This window comes from Pituophis catenifer, unplaced genomic scaffold (assembly GCF_029215685.1).
Source record: "Pituophis catenifer annectens isolate HBS135680 unplaced genomic scaffold, rPitCat1.0.hap2 SCAF_11, whole genome shotgun sequence".
NCBI classification, from domain to species: Eukaryota; Metazoa; Chordata; class Lepidosauria; order Squamata; family Colubridae; genus Pituophis; species Pituophis catenifer.
The window spans coordinates 17,774,044-17,789,394 of record NW_027256891.1 but is presented as its reverse complement, the minus strand read 5'-3'; the positions used below and the strand labels follow the sequence as shown (position 1 = coordinate 17,789,394).

The 15,351-nt window shown below is 44.1% G+C and overlaps 1 protein-coding gene across 1 annotated transcript in view; it reads right to left on the bottom strand.

The window, feature by feature from the left end:
• Window positions 1–15,351, bottom strand: part of TSPAN6 (tetraspanin 6) — a 62,217-nt gene that overhangs the window by 3,499 nt on the left and 43,367 nt on the right. The gene's annotated exons all lie outside the window — the stretch shown is intronic.

Sequence of the window (15,351 nt, the reverse complement as noted above, 5' to 3'; positions counted from 1 at the left end):
TGCCCTTAGAGGGGATATTTTCTTTCCCCATTAAGCAGGGAGATACGAGCAAGGCTTAAATAAGGAAAATGCTTTTCTCTCTTTTTTTTTCTGTTAATAAAAGAAAACACCAAGGTATTTTTCAGCGCCACAACCTGTAGTCAATTTTCAAAGGCTCCGGCCATCTGAGGCAAGTTACGAGATTACAGCCCTCTGGGTACAAAGAAAATGCCTGTTTGGAACAGCATTTTACTTTATTAAGAAAATGGACAGAGTGCTGAACAGAGGACTTACAGATGAGAAAACAAGGGTTTGAAAAGCAAGAGTAAACAAAGAACTGAAGGTAAAGCTCGACCAAAAAATGAGACGGAGGATTGTGGAAAAATAGTCGAGAAAGGCATCAGACAAGGGGAGGGGAAAGGGAGGGAGAGAGGGAGGGAGAGAAGGAGGGAGGATGGAAGGGGGAGAGAGAGAGAGAAAGGGAGGGAGGAAAGGAGAGAGAGAGAGAGAGAGAGAGAAAGAAAGAAAGAAAGAAAGAAAGAAAGAAAGAAAGAAAGAAAGAAAGAAAGAAAGAAAGAAGAAAGGGAGGGGAAGGGAAGGGAAGGGAAAAGTGAAGGGAAGGGAGCATTTGACTTACTCCCTTTGCCCTTTCTCCTCCTTTCTTTCTTCCTTTTTTCCTTTTTTCCTTCCTTCCTTCCTCTTTCTTTCTTTCTGTCTGTCTGTCTTTTTTCTTTCCCTTCTTTCTTTCCTTCTCTTTTTTTTCTTTCTTTCTTTCTTTCTTTTCTTCCTTCCTTCCTTCTTCCTTCCTTCTTTCCTTCCTTCCTTCCTTCCTTCCCAGTGATTAGAATGCAGTATTGCAGGATAATTCTGCCCACCGCCAGCAGTTCAATCCTGACCAGCTCAAGGTTGACTCAGCCTTCCATCCTTCCGAGGTCGGTCAAATGAGGACCCAGATTGTTGGGGGCAAGAGGCTGACTCTGTAAACCGCTTAGAGAGGGCTGTAAAGCACTGTGAAGCGATATATAAGTGCTATTGCTAATGAAGTAATCATATCCCACATGCCGCTGGTTCCTAACGGATGCCGAAGATCTGTTTGCAAGTCAATTAACCTTCCCCGTTTCTCATGTGTTTGGCGCACAGAACATTTCCACCGAAGCACCCTCTAGAATTAATCTTTTTGCCTTAAAAATGAAGGCAACCACTTCAGCCTTTGAAAAGCGTAGGAAATGAAAGCCTATTCCTGGCCATTTGAAAAAGATCTTCTTAGACAGCAGCGACCCAGGAATAAACCCAACGCTTGAATTCCTGAAAAATGTTCAAAGCTCTCTGCAGCGGAGTTTCGCTTTCAAAGATGAAATGGGAGATATTACTGCAAAGACAGTGGCTTCGCATACAAAGAGTTTGGCTGGGTTTTTAAATATATATTTAAAAAAAAAAAAAAAACAATGGCTACCAACCTGCCTTCCATTGAGGACCTGTACATTGCACGAATAAAAAGGGGGCTGTGAAAATATCTACAGATCCCTCGCATCCTGGACATCAATTGTTTCAACTCCTACCCTCAAAAAGACACTATAGAGCACTGCACACCAGAACAACTAGACACAAGGACAGTTTTTCCCCGAACGCCATCTCTGCTTAACAACTAATTCCCACAACACTGTCAAATAATTCACTGACTGTATTACTATTATTCTTCTCTTCCTTACTAGTATCTATCTCTTCCCACTTATTATTATAACCATGTCGCTTGTATCTTTCAATTTATATTGTTTTTATTTGTTTCCTAGTACAATTTGATAGCTTATTAGTAATCTTGACTATCACTAAGTGTTGTATCTTTTTATTCTTGATGAATATATTTTATTCTCCTTATGTACACTGAGAGCATATACACCAAAGACAAATTCGTTGTGTACCTAATCACACTTGGCCAATAAAGAATTTGATTTGATTTGATTTGATTTGATTTGATTTGATTCGATTCCATTCGATTCCATTCCATTCCATTCCAACCCATCCCATCCCATCCCATCCCATCCCACTCTTTCATTCCAATATTCTATTCTATTCTATTCTATTCTATTCTATTCTATTCTATTCTATTCTATTCTATTCTATTCCACGCTGATTTCAGCCTTTTTCAGCCAATAAGCCAATAAACAATTTATCTGCACTTCAAGAGCACTAGAGAGTAACCTCAGCAAGTTGCAATTGAGGAAATGGATATTATCCAACAGCTCCTTAAACAGATTAACTGAGTTGGAAGGGACCTTGTAGGTCATCTAGTCCAACCCCTTGCCCAAGCAGGAGATCCTACACCATTTCTGACAGGTGGCAGTCCGGTCTCTTCTTGAAAGCTTCCAGTGATGAAGCTCCCACAACTTCTAAAGGGAACACCTGTTCCATCGGTTGATTGCTCTCACTGTCAGAATTTTTTTTTCCTTATTTCCACTCACATCTCATTATCTTGTGGGTTGGACATGCTTCCCCCATAAATTTCACCCTTTGGTGAGCTGTAAAGAGTCTGTGTCTGCATTGACTCAAAAAAGCATGGAGATCCTTCAGCTACATTCTCATCCAGCTACAAATGGTGATGCCAAGAGCTTTCCCACATCTCACAATTTCTGTTTCCAAGTCTTCCTAAGGAAAATGTTTTCACCAGAAAGACAAGGTATGAAGAATCAACTCCCTGTCTTTTGTTCTCAGCACAGAAGCTTTGCTCTATCTTGAATGGAAACCATAAGGAGAACTAAGATAAAGATTCTAAAGATACAACATGCAAAGCAAATATTACACATTCCACCTGCATGTTGAGTCACCAATGTGTTCTGTTCCAGCCAGCTGAGTAATTAAAAGAGAGAGAGAATACTCTAAAAGGAAACATATTGCCCATTGATTTAAGAAAGGAAACATTGGGGAAGGCTCTTGCACAAGACATATTTAACCTCTCACCGCATATTATTGCCTGCCACTGGTGTGAATGCATCCCATCTGTGTATCTCTGAAAAAAATGGAGCCAGTTTTGTTCATCCTTTCTGCTCTAAAGGTGTTCCCATTGCTGTGACAATTCAGGGAGCAGGAGGAGGAGGAGAGAGGAGGAAGGAGGAAGAGAAAGAGGAAGAGAGAGGAGAGGGGGGAAGGGGGAGGAGGAAGAGGAGAGAGGAGAAAGGAGGAGGAGGAAAGAAACTCAACATTAAGAAAACTAAGATCCGGCCCTCTCAATTCCTGGCAAATAGATGGGGAAGAAATGGAGGTAGTGACAGATTTTATTTTCCTGGGCTCCAAGATCACCGCAGATGGGGACTACAGCCAAGAAATTAAAAGATGCTTGATCCTGGGGAGGAAAGCTATGGCAAATCTAGACAGGATACTAAAAAGCAGAGACATTTTGCCAACAAAAGTGCATATAGTCAAGGCTACAGTTTTCCCAGTTGCAATGTATGGATGTGAAAGTTGGACCATAAGGAAGGCTGAGCGCCAAAGAATTGAGGCCTTTAAACTCTGGTGCTGGAGAAGACTCCGGCGAGTCCCTTGGACTGCAAGGCGATCAACTAGAGGAGATCAACCCTGAATGCTCTTTGGAAGGCCAGATCCTGAAGATGGAACTCAAATACTTTGGTCACCTAATGAGAAGGAAGGACTCACTGGAGAAGAGCCTAATGCTGGGAACGATTGAGGGCAAAAGAAGAAGGGGACGGCAGAGAACGAGGTGGCTGGATGGAGTCACTGAAGTAGTCGGCGTGACCTTAAATGGACTCCAGAGGATGGTAGAGGACAGAAAGACCTGGAGGAACGTTGTCCATGGGGTCGCGATGGGTCGGACACGACTTCGCAACTAACAACAACATTTTGTTTTCAAATGAGAGGCACAACGTTGGCCATGGCACATATAATATCACTGGGGAAAGAGAGGGGGGAGGGAAATGCCTCTCTACACCCCCATCTCTTTCCTTACCTATTATATTTCTTTAAACACATTGTTTGCAAACTACCAAAAAAAGAAATATATATATTAAAAAAATACACAGTGTGTGTTTTTGCCGGGTCAAATCCTTGACAATCTCCTCTTAAAAAGCTATTTCCTATTCTGCTATTTATTAGAAAACACAGATGAGGAACAATATTAGAACAATTCAATAGATTTCTTCCGCCTGCTGCAAAGCAGCCCTTGTGAATTCTCCCCTTCCCTTTCCAACACCCCTTCCCCCCACCCCAGATTTTAAAGAGCCTCTTAATAGTTATTTTGGAAGCCCTGAATGAATTACAAAGCCTCAACATTCAGTAAACAGCCTGCCTGAATTTTTTTTTTCCGAAATTGTTCCTTGATCCATCGGGCCTAATTACCCAGTTTATTGTACTCCATCTGTCTTTAAAGTTAATCCCTGGAAATCCAGCCTAACTACCTTCATTTAGAGCAATCCAACTTAATCTCATCATGACCCTGTTATGGATATTCATTTACAGCCCAACCTCCGGTAGGCTTACTCAGAAGTAACTTCCCGGACTGATGCATGTTTCACTTCAAGCAAATCTTCTTTTCAAAAATGGTTAGGAAGCCAGCAGCCTTGTTGACTGGAACTAATCCTGCATTCTAGGAAGTGTGACTAGAATTGCAATCTCGGGTGACACACTTATCCAGGTTAAAAATCGGTTGTAGTTCCGGGGTCTTACTTCCAAGGAAAAGCAATATGCTTGTCCTTTGAGAATTGTTATTCGTTTATCTGTGTTTTAATTTTTCACCTTTCTCACCGATCGCAAGATGGTATCTCTTCTTCTTCCTTCTCCTCCTCCTCCTCCTCCTTCTCCTCCTCTTCTTCTACTTCTTCTTCATCTTCCTATTCCTCCTCTTCTTGTTCTTCTTGTTCTCCTCCTCCTCCTCCTTCTTCTCCTTCGCCTCTTCCTCTTCTTCTACTTCTTCTTCTCTTCCTCCTCCTCCTCCTCCTCCTCCTCCTCCTCCTCCTCCTCCTCCTCCTCCTCCTCCTTCTTCTTCTTCTTCTTCTTCTCCTCCTCCTCCTCCTCCTCCTCCTCCTCCTCCTCCTCCTCCTTCTTCTCCTCCTCCTCCTCTTCCTCTTCTTCTACTTCTCCTTCTTCTTCCTCTTCTGCCATATCCATCATGGGACGTTGACAATCATGTTGGCAATCCTATTTTTTATCAATAGCTGCACGAAAAAGTGCTGTTGAGTTTTGTCTCTAACCAGTCCCTTAGATTTTGAAGCCATGATGTTCTTCTTCTGCCTGGATCTCATTTGCCTTCAATCTTTCCTTGGAGGTTTAAGGTGAAATATGCTGTATTTGTCCAGGTGTCACATCACATATCCGAAATATTCTAATTTTCGCTTTTTTATGGTTTTGATGATTTCCCTTTGGCTTTCCCAGGCGGCTTATCACCTCCTCATTTCTGATTCCGTCAACCCAATTTACATACGTAATATAACAGCCACCTGTAAATCCACATTTCAAATGCTTCTGGTCTCTTCAAGTGGCTTTCTGTCAGAGACCAACTCTCCACTCTGTAGAGCTCCGTATCCAGGGGTGGGCTGCTGGGGATTCGGGAGAACCTCTAGCTAAGATTCTGTGCAGTTTGGAGAACCCCAAATCCCACTCCTGGTTGGCCTGTTTCTGGCCTCCAGAAGGCCTCCGGAGCCTGGGGAGGCCGTTTTCACCATCCCAGAGGCTCGAGGAAAACCTCCGGAGCCCGGGGAGGGCAAAAACACCCCCATCCTGCCATGGTGCAGGAGGCCGACTAGGCCACACCCACCACGGCCACACCCACCCAGCAACCAGGCAGAGAACCCCTTGCTAAAATATTTGAAGCCCACCCCTGTCCGTATCTATTGTTGACCTCACTCAATTTCCTTGCAACCTTGTCTTCTGAACACCCTAAACTATTAGTCCTCCCAAATGTCACCTACTGTAGGTCATTTCTCTTCCTGAGCAAAACAACTACTACCATAGAGTTGGGAGGCTAATCTACCCTTCCCCTTTATTCTCTTTTAAACACGTGTACAATCCTAGCCAATGGAGGCAAAAGATAATAGAGACTGTGTTCCTAGAGAAGCTTGGTTTTCATAGGGCCTCTCTAGCATTTTGTCAATACTGTATTTGGGAATCAAGAAGAGAAAACACTTGTCCGATTTGGGCTACCATTAATTCCTTCCAAGATAGCTGTTGGAGCTAATTAACTGAGTTAGGGAAATTGCACGATACCATAATTTCTCCTCCCATAATTAACTTGGTTAATCATGTGATGTAGACACAGCCATCAAGGGGCTCAATCTCAACTTGAAGGAGATTTTCCTTTTCTTTTTCTCCTCTCCAAATCATCAAAAATCCATTTCCTTTCTCCAGAGACTGTTTTTAAGAAGGGAGGGGGAAAGGAAATAAACCTCAGCATTTACTGTTCTGATCTTCCTTTCTTTCACAACCATATAATCAACTAAAACTCTTCATTTTTTATATACGCTCTCTATATTTTTTTTTATTAAAAGTTTAAAATTGAACATAAAAACTAATACAACAACAAAAATTTAAAAAAGAAAACGAGAAACCAAGTCAGAAGGGCAGAAAGAAAAGATAAAAAGAAATAGAAAGAACCTTCTGATATTCTTTGCAGCAATTATAAATACGATTACAAAATTATCTCTCGCTCTACGATTACAAAGAAGAAAAGCTCATTTTTTTCTATTATCCCTTTTCTTTCTAATCATCAAAACCACAAGTCATAAGTGCAATTTTTCTGTTTCAGGCAAAAAAACCCAAAAAAATCTAGCTGTCTGTCCATTAATCCTGAAAGTCTCTGGTTTCAATCATATATTAGGCTGCAAAATCTTCTGAATTAGTGTTATTATTTGTATGCAATCTGATAGAAGAAGAAAACTATTAACGTGCATATCCTCCTGCTATCAGATCTTCTCTTGATTTCTTCCTTTGAAAAAACTGCAGTACAACACAATAAGTTAACCATTTATGTTTAGTTATGATAAAATGCTCCTTGTGCACAAACTAGATTTAGATTTACTCCATGCTCTAACAAATGGCCTGACTAACAAAATGATTTTTGGAAATCTACCTTAACCTTAGCTTTGTCATTCCGTAATGATCCATGCCATCCAGTGGTGGGTTTCAAAAATGTTTACTACCGGTTCTGTGGGCGTGGCTTGGTGGGCAGGGGAAGGATACTGTAAAAACTCCATTCCCTCCCCAATCCAGGGGAAGGTTACTGCAAAATCCCCATTTCCTCCTGATCAGCTGGGATTTGGGAGGCAGAGAATAGATGGGAGTGGAGCCAGTCAGAATTTTTACTACCGGTTCTCCGAACTACTCAAAATTTCCGCTACCGGTCAGGGGTGGGTTCTACTTACCTTTACTACCAGTTTGCAACGGGGGCTGCGTACGCACGCACTTGCTTTACTCGTGCTCGCACGCTCTTCTGCGCATGCACAGAAGCATTTTGATGACGTCGGGGTCGGTGGGCGGAGTCTCCCGCCCGTTGTAGTACCGGAGGCAACCCACTGAAGGCAACCCACCACTGCTACCGGTTCTCCAGAACTGGTCAGAACCTGCTGAAACCCACCTCTGATGCCATCTAAATTTTACATCATATCCTTCCAACTTCCAGTAGCCAGAGGTGTATTCAGCCGGTTCAGAGCAGTTCACCCGAACCGGTAGCAGAAATCGCGGGTGGGCCCACCTTGGCTCTATGTCATTCTATTTAGGCATGTTTTTGAGACCGGGAACATGCACGGAAGGAGTGCATGCAAACAAAGCACATGCATGGAAGGCCGAACTGGGCATGCATGCATAAAAAGTAACAAAGACCCAAGCTTTCAATTTCTTAACCACTTGCTCTCGTTCACCCAAGCTGAAGAGGCAACAAAGTGCCATTTCCAATCTGGTAGAACAGATCTTTCTCTTTCTTTTGCACTTTGTAATACCTTATAAGATAACTTGAGGGGTTTTCTCCCACCGTACAAATTTAGATATATCCTTCCGTCGTTATTTTGAAGTTCCACCGGCCCATCCCTTCCTTCGTCCCTGCAAAAGTGGCTTTTATCCTATTACGGTGAGGTTACAATCACTGCCGTTTCTTTTATTTTGTGTGGTTTTTTTTAAAGTAAAAGAACAAAAGTAATATATCTATCTATATCTTGCACTCATTCGGGTAAGATGCAACGGCTCTTCTAGGCACGGCACTAAAAGGCTCCAAGACCATCCTGCCGATGGCCAGAATCAGCAGCCAGAAACACTTTTCGTAATTACGCTTCCACTCTCTTGTAAAGTAAACACATCATTAATAAAGCCGGATAAATCATCTCTCCCTCCAAAAGAAAAGTGGAGAGGAAACAGTTTTAACCCGTGAGCCCTTCCCAAAGTGCAGCCGTTTGCCAGTTTGCAATCCCTAAAAGCTTTGTTTCATAAAAAATCATGAAACTGGCCAGAAAGGACATATCCAAGAGGCGATAAAAGTCAATCCCTTGGGTCTCTAATGCAAAAAAGTTCCTAAAATCGGGTACCGTACACCTGATGCTTCCCTGAACAAAGCGCACCTCTTAACGGCAAATTTCCCAACCCTAAGGATGGTCGTTAAGTCTCAGGACTGCCTGTAACCTCAAATAATAATAATAATAATAATAATAATAATAATAATAATAAGAAGAAGAAGAAGAAGAAGAAGAAGAAGAAGAAGAAGAAGAAGAAGAAGAAGGAGAAGGAGAAGGAGAAGGAGAAGGAGAAGGAGAAGGAGAAGGAGAAGAAGAAGAAGAAGAAGAAGAAGAAGAAGAAGAAGAAGAAGAAGAAGAAGAAGAAGAAGAAGAAGAAGAAGAAGAAGAAGAAGAAGGATGGGGAACCTGTGGAATTAAATCTCCCAAGAGATTTTGAAGGCAAAGCAACTCTGCCAGGGGTGAAATCCTCCCCAGTTTGCCAGCGGTTCACTGCCCACATATGTGCAATGCATGCCAAGTACGCGCTGCATGTGCGCATGTGCAGGGCGTGCCAAATGCACGCTGCACGCACATGTACAAAAACACACCAAATGCGTGCCGCGCACAGAAAAAGGAGGCTTGGGAAGGTAAGTAGAACAGCGAGGGAGGGGATAGCTGTGCCGCGCAATTTAGATTCACTAGAAAGCAGCATTTCCTGCTTTCTAGCTATTTTAAATCACGCAGCACAGCTGATCGTCGGAAATACCGGTTCGGACCAACTGGTAGCTTTTTTTTTTTACTACCGGTTCACCGAACCAGTAGCTTTTATCACTACCGATTTGCCCGAACCGGTGAGAACCAGTAGGATTTCACCACTGAACTCTGCCTCTTAATACCCAATGATTTTCCCCAGCAAAATGACCAGGGACATACACAATTCCAAAAGGAGTCCATTAAAAAAAAAAAAAGTATATGATGAAAAGTTATATGACACAGAAAATAAGTCTATGGAAAAAAAAAAATAATGCCCAATGATTTTCCCTGCAGTAAAATGACCAGAGACATACACAATTCCAAAAGGAGTCCATTAAAAAAAATACATAGTTAAAGAATATGATGAGAAGTTATATGACACAGGAAATAAGTCTATGGAAAAAACAACGCCCAGTTATTTTCCCCAGCACCCAGCGAAAGTCCACGCCTGTTTGCGTACAAGGCTCGCACACATGAACTGCCCTCCTTTGCACACCCAGCAATCACGTCTAATCTCCTTAGCTCTGCACTGACCTATTGTTGATGCCAACTAGTCGTAATCGGTCCCTGCGGACTATTTATCTGCTAGTGCTGATCGCGCAGAAAGCAGCTTTTCCACGCCATTACAACAGGGCTCTAACGATCTCAGCCAGTTTGGGGAGGGGGTGGAAAAAAATATCTCCCACCCTTATTTCAGCAAAAGCCTGAAGAGGGGGCTGACTATCCGTCTGCTTTCTGATACATGATGAGATGCAGGAGGAGGACTCCAGATTGGACCACATCCTGTATCCAGAGGTGGGATTCATCCGGTTCAGACCGGTTAGGGAAAACCGGATGTTAATTTTAATCTGGTTCGCCGAACCGGTAGTTGCAAGGACTGACTGACCCTGCCCGCCCCGCCCACCCCGCCCCGCCCCTCCCAGGAGTCTCCACACAGCCCGTTTTGTATGCCAGGTAAGTGCAGGACCCGCGTGGAGGCTCTGGGAGGGCCTACTGGAAGTACCAGAAGTTCGGAAACGGGCTCATGTCCAGCCTCTGGAGGGACTCCAGAGCCCGGTAGAGACCGTTTTGCCCTCCTGGAGGCTCAAGGAAAGCTTCCGGAGCCTGGGGAGGGCAAAAATGCCCCCCTTCCACTGTGGTGCAGGAAGCCAATTAGACCACGTCCCCATGGCCACGCCCACCCAACAACCGGGCAGAGAACCAGTTGCTAAATTTTTTCAATCCCACCCCTGCCTGTATCCATTGTGCACAATCCTCGGATTACAATCATTTGTTCAAAGTTACAAGGGCACTGGGGGGAAAAGGGACTTATGACTGGTTTTCACACTTATGACCGTTACAGCATTACCCACGGTCATGTGATCGAAATTCTGGCGCCTGGAAACCGGCATGTAATTATGACAATTGTACTGTCCTGGGGTCATGGGCTCACCAGTTAGTAATCTTTCCAGCTGACCTCCGAAAAGCCAAGTTAGGTTTGCTTAATAGCCCCAGTTCACTTAAACTGCAGTGATTTCATTTAACAACCGGGGGGGGGCAAAGAAGGCTGTAATGTGGGGCACCTCTCACTTAAGAATTGTCTTGTTTAGCAATGGAAATTTTGGGTTTCGTTAAGTTGAAGGTTACTTGTATGTGCAGTTCCACCCAAATTCAATGTGTTGGTCAGCTTTATAGAACTGGAATAGCAATAGCAATAGACTGAGGCTTATATACTGCTTCACAGTGCTTTACAACCCTCTCTAAGCAGTTTACAGAGTCAATGTATTGCCCGCAACAATCTGGGTCCTCATTTTACCCACCTTGGAAGGATGGAAGGCTGAGTCAACCTTGAGTCGATCAGGATCAAACTTCTGGCAGTCGGCAGAATCAGCCTGTAATATTGCATTCTAACCACTGTGCCACCATGTATGGATGGAGAGGAAGGAAGGAAGGAAGGAAGGAAGGAAGGAAGGAAGGAAGGAAGGAAGGAAGGAAGGAAGGAAGGAAGGAAGGACTAGCAATAGCACTTAGACTTATATACCACTTCACAGTGCTTTTACAGCCCTCTCTAAGAGGTTTATAGACTCAGCCTACTGCCCCCAACAATCTGGGTCCTCCTTTTAACGATCTCGGAAGGTTGGAAGGCTGAGTCAACCTTGAGCCTGGTGAGATTCGAACTGCCAAATTTCAGGCAGCTGGCAGTCAGCAGAAGCATCCTGTAGCACTGCATTCTAACCACTGCACCACCGAGGCTCTGAGATGCTAGTTAAGGTTGGTCTAAGAGCAAGGAGCCCTACTAGTTCTAATCCACCCTCAGCCATGCCAATTCACTGAGTGATTTTGGACTAGCTGTTTTCTCTTAGCTCAATCTACCTCACAGGTCTGTTGTGGGCAAAAATAGGTCTTGTTCTTTGCTCCGATATCCTTCCTTTAAGGAAGTGTTCTCATTGTCTAAGAGCTAGTCTTTTGGGAGGTGTGAAAAAGAGTCATAACTCACCTTGTTACTTTGAACGGTCACTAAGTGAAGTCAAGGACTACCTGAAAAGGTAAAGGTTTCCCCTGTCCAGTCGTGTTTGACTCTAGGGCACAGTGCTCATCTCTATTTCCTACGTAGTCGAAGTAGCCGGCATTGTCTAAAAACAATCAAAAACATGCGACTATATGCCAGCCTGACTATATGCCAAAAAAACACGCAGAGCTCTGTTACCTTCCCATCAAAATGGTACCAATTTATCTACTCGCACTTTCATCCTTTTCAACTGCTAGATGAGCGGGAGCTGGAGCAAGTAACAGGAGCTCACCCCATCGCACAGCGCCCGGGTCTCGAACCTCGACTGTCAGCTTTCCAGCTGACAAATTCAGCATCTTTAACCGCTGAGCCATCGCACTGCCTCCATTAAATGTAGGGCAATAATTAGGCCTACTAATGCTGGGGTATTTTTTTTTTATTAAAATGACAAACAAGAATTCAGTAGAGGGGAAAGGGAATAACACCTGCTCTTCTTTTTCTCTTTTTTTTTTTCTTCCTATTGCTGACTTTTTGCAGATGTGAGCCACACAGGAAAATATATGCCTTCATTTTGTTTTATGGCCACATTAAAGGATCCCACCTCCTGGGAAAAGGCTGTCAGCTACTCAGAAAGGAAAGCAACCATCCTGGAAAGTGGGAAGTTTTAATTCCATTTTTTGCAGCTTAAGCAAAAGCTACCCTTTGCCGACAAGCAGCCAAGAGAAAATGCACGGTTTACAAGTCATTGTAAAGTCTGGATTTGACTTCTCACAGCCTTGGGGAGAGTTTTCTCTTAGCGGCCAATGCACTCTTTAGAAATGAGAGGCCTGGGACCTCCCCGAGATCCTCACCAATCTCTGAGTATTCCCAATTTAAGGGGGCTTTATAGTATAGATTAGGGATGCGGTAACTCAGTGGCTAAGACGCTGAGCTTGTCGATCGAAAGGTCGGCAGTTCAGCGGTTCGAATCCCTAGTGCCGCATAATGGGGTGAGCTCCCGTTACTTGTCCCAGCTTCTGCCAACCTAGCAGTTCAAAAGCACATAAAAAATGCAAGTAGAAAAATAGGGACCACCTCTGATGGGAAGGTAACAGTATTCCATGCACCTTTGGCGTTTAGTCATGCCGGCCACATGACCAGGAGACGTCTTCGGACAGCCCAGAATTTCAAGCTTGGTGAGTATCTAGTAAAGGTAAAGGTTCCCCTCGCATATACGTGCTAGTCGTTCCCGACTCTAGAGGGCAGTGCTCATCTTCGTTTCAAAGCCAAAGAGCCAGCGCTGTCCAAAGACGTCTCCGTGGTCATATGGCCGGTATGACTCACCGCCGAAGGCGCACGGAACGCTGTTACTTTCCCACCAAAGGTGGTCCCTATTTTTCTACTGGCATTTTTTACGTGCTTTCAAACTGCTAGGTTGGCAGAAACTGGGGCAAGTAATGGGAGCTCACCCCGTTACGCGGCACTAGAGATTCGAACCGCTGAACTGCCGACCTTTTGATCGACATGCTCAGCATCTTAGCCACTGAGTCACCGCGTCCCACTCGGTGAATATCTAGATTCAGGTTAAAACCTCTTTAACCTGAATCTAGATATTCGTAGCATTCTCCCAGTTTTACCTAGGTTTTAAATTTGGAGTTGCAGAGGGTAGCAATGATATCCCTTTTTTTTAATCGCCCGCAAATAGTTCTTGCAAACTGTTTTTTTTTTTTTTCTGAAAAGCCGACTATGGCTTGTGCAAAGCAATTAAACTCACTGCTTTTTTTTTTTTTTCCATCGGTAGCCCAAGGCTATGTTGGCAGGAGATTTTTGAGAAGTCCCGCACATCTGGAGAACACCGCGTTAAGACGGACTTTCTGAAGCCCTCTTAGAAATCCCACACGGCATAATCCTCTCGCTTCTACTGAAGATTATGGGCTGCCAACCAGCAGATTAGCAAATCTTATCCTGAAACCCGCTCAAGAATTACAGTGAAATCGTATACCGGTTCACCTCTGCGGAAGTTGGAAAGGTTATCTAGAAATTTCTTACTTGCTGTTCCACCGCCGATCACAAGAGAGCACCATCAACACATCAATAAACTTGGTTCTATCTTGATTCCGGCACAGAAGAAATAACCAGTTGGATAAATGATCTAACCCAGTGATAGCTAACATTTTTGCCATCATGTGCCAAAAGCGGGGGAAGCACGGGGGAGTTGTGCATGCATGTGCCCACATCCATAATCCTATGCGCCCCAACCCCGTGTATGCATGCGTGACACCCTCGTGCTCCCCCCCGTTTTTGGCCCGTGATGGCCCAGTGGGCCCAGTAGGCCTGTTTTTTTTGCCCTCCCCAGGCTTCAGAGGCTTTCTAGGAACCTGGGGAGGGCAAAAAACAGCCTTCCCCACCACCCTGGAGGCCCTCCGGAGGCCAGAAACGGCCCATTTGCTGACTTCAGGTGAGACCGGAAGGCCCGAAAATCAGTTGGCCGGCGCACGCATGCGCCCTGGAGCTGAGCTCGTGTGCCCACTGATATGGCTCCACGTGCCACCTGTGGCACGCGTACCATAGGTTCGCCATCACGGATCTAACTACTAGGCAAGTTGTCAGTCAGTATTACTAATAAGCCTTTTTCTAGTCTACTCTGAAGATAATTTAAAAAAAAAAATTCATTCCATAAAACAAACACTTAGGGTTAAGATCTCTTCAAAGCTTGCACAGGTAGTCCTCGATTTATGACCGCAATTGGGCCCCCAAGTTTCGGTTGCTAAATGAGACCGTTGTGAATTTTGCTCCATTTTACGACCTTCCTTGCCAAGTGAATCATTGCAGCCGTTAAAACTAGTACAGGTCATTCCCCAACTTACAACGGTCACTAAATGGTGACCGTTCAAAATGTACAACGGCACAGAAAAAAAGCAAGTTACGACCTTTTTTCACACTTACAACCGTGGCAGGTATCCCCATGGTCACATCATCCAAATTTAGATGCTCGGCAACTGATTCATATTTATGACGGCTGCAGAGGCCCTGGGGTCACGTGATCCCCTTTTGCGACCTTTCTGAGGAGCGAAGTCAATGGGGAAGCCGGATTCACTTAACAACCGTGTGACTAACTTAACAGCTGCAGTGATTCACTTAACAACTGTGGGAAGAAAGGTCATAAAATGAGGGAAAATTCATTGAACAACTGCCTCGCTTAGCCACATAAAATTTTGGACTGAATTGTGGTCGAAAAACAAGGATTACCTGTAAAACGGTTGCTAAGTGAATCTGGCTTCCTCACTGAGACCCTACACCATTTCTGACAGATGGCAGCCCAGTCTCTTCTTGAAAGCTTCCAGTGATGAAGCTTCCACAACTTCCAAAGGCAACTTCTGTTCCATGGGTTGATTGTTCTCACTGTCAAAAAATTTCTCCTTATTTCCAGGTTGAATCTCTCCTTGTTCAGTTTCCATCCATTATTCCTTGTCTGGCCTTCAGGTGCCTTGAAAAATAGCTTATATAGTGGAAAGATGGATAAGATGGATAGATAGGATTGAGGGAAGCCACCCCTCCTAGAAGAATGAAATATTTTGAGAAATATTTAAAAAGGCAGAATATTATATTTCCCCTAAAAGAGAAAGAGAAATCTTAAGGGAGACAGAAACTCAGCCTCAGCTCCCTGCACTCAGCAGATATTTGGTGCCACGGTAAAATCTATTTACCTTCCCTCTGCATTTCCCTCAA